We start from the raw sequence: 1,841 nt of genomic DNA on the forward strand, positions 1-1,841 counted from the left end.
CCTGCAGAAGAAAGACGACTCGGGATCGCCGAGTCAGCAGAAAGGTCCGCTTCACTCTGAACTTTTCCTTCCACAGGACTTTCCAATGCAAAGAACGTTTGGCCTCAGAACAAATAAAACAGAATAGACATCAGATCAGAAATATTAGACTTTGACTTACTTTATTGTCATTGCACAAAGAAACATAAGTAAAATTGGCAATGAAATGTCATCGCTTGGCCACCGGAGCACACACAGAAACACAGCTGTGCCTATAATTAAATAATATAATAATTGTTACTTTCAGACAGTCTTCATGATGGGATTGTTGAGCAATCTGATGGCCAGTAGGAGACGGCTATTTCTGAGTCTGAACAGACCATGGAGAGGATGGGTGGAGTCAGAGGATCTGGTTTGTTCTGGCTAAGCAGCGTCTCAGTGCAATGCTTATGGGAGTGGAGTCCCAATGAGCCTTCACAGAGGCTTCCAGTCTGAGGCCTTGCAGCTCCCAGACCAGATGGAGGTACTGGCAGGCTCTCAGTGGTTCCTCTGTAGAAGGTGGAGAGGATGGGAGGAGGAGGGCAGCTCTTCTCATTCGTCTCAGAAAGTGCAGGCGCTGCTGTGTCTTTTTCACCAGTGAAGTGATGCGAGGTGTCCAGCTGAGGTCGTCTGTAATGTGAAGCCCCAGGAACTTAGTGCTGCTGACGATCTCCACTGCTCTGTCGTTAGTGAGGACAGGTGTGGTTGGGTCGAGACCTGCTGAAGTCGACAATGATCTCTTTTGTCGACCTTCAGGAGCAGGTTGTTTATTCTGCATCAGTCCACAAGATGTTGTACCTTTTTTCTGTAGTTCACTTCATTGTTGTGCTGAATGAGTCCCATAATTGTTGTGTCGTCTGCATATTTCGTGATGTGGTTGGTGTTGAACCTGGGACGACAGTCGTGGGTCATCAGGGTAAACAGCAGGGGGCTCAAGACACAGCCCTGGGGGGAGCCAGGGTTTAAGGAAATGACATTGGAGGTGTTATTATCAGACAGACTGAGTTCTGTCAGTGAGGAAGTCCAGCAGCCAGTTGCACAGTGGAGTATTGAAGCCCAGGGGGTCAGTTTGCATACCAAATCCTGGGGGATGATCGTATTGAACGCTGAGCTAAATCCAAAAACATCATCCATACGCAGGTGTTTCTGCTCTCCAGGTGAACCAGGCTCAGATGAAGAGCAGTGGAGATGGCATCCTCAGTCAAGCGCTTAGATTTGTATGCATTAAATCTTAATATTGATGAAAAGTTCAGCTTCCAATAGCAAAATGGAAATTGGACTGATACCGATGTTGATATCAGATCAATAAAAAAGATATTGGAAAAAATTATAGATTTAATATCAGACATGTCTGATCTATTCAGTCTAATTCTACGCTTTCAGTTCTGAGCGAGATCGAGCTTTATTATTTTACATTATATTTATTCATAACGTTTGACCAACTAATGAACCAGTTTCAGTTTAATTTATTTTCTGTTGACTGTTTTTCTCCCAGCGGCACCAAATGAACTAATTAAAGCTGATTTCCCATGTTTGACCAGCTGGTGGCGCTGTTGGTGAATTTAAATGAACTGGTGCAGAGGAATAAGATGATGTTTAAACTTGAATGTTTTAAATCAACCAGCTGTCTTTCTGTATCGGACCGGAATCGGCCAACAGTGAACCTCAGATATCGGAAATGATGGTCCAGTGGAACCGGCGCTGCCCTGAAACCAGCATTAAACATTTATACAGGCTCTTACTTCTGCTAAAGCGCAGCTTCGTTTCTCGTTTGTGTTTCAGTATTTGCTCTAGAACAGGGGTGGGCAGCTCCAGGCCTGGAG

The 1,841-nt window shown here is 44.9% G+C and overlaps 1 protein-coding gene across 2 annotated transcripts in view; it reads left to right on the forward strand.

Moving 5' to 3' along the window:
* ttc3 (tetratricopeptide repeat domain 3) overlaps nt 1-1,841 on the forward strand; it is a 42,018-nt gene that overhangs the window by 23,258 nt on the left and 16,919 nt on the right. The gene's annotated exons all lie outside the window — the stretch shown is intronic.

The sequence above is a fragment of the Poecilia formosa genome, unplaced genomic scaffold (genome assembly GCF_000485575.1).
Source record: "Poecilia formosa unplaced genomic scaffold, Poecilia_formosa-5.1.2 Scaffold797, whole genome shotgun sequence".
Classification (NCBI taxonomy): Eukaryota; Metazoa; Chordata; class Actinopteri; order Cyprinodontiformes; family Poeciliidae; genus Poecilia; species Poecilia formosa.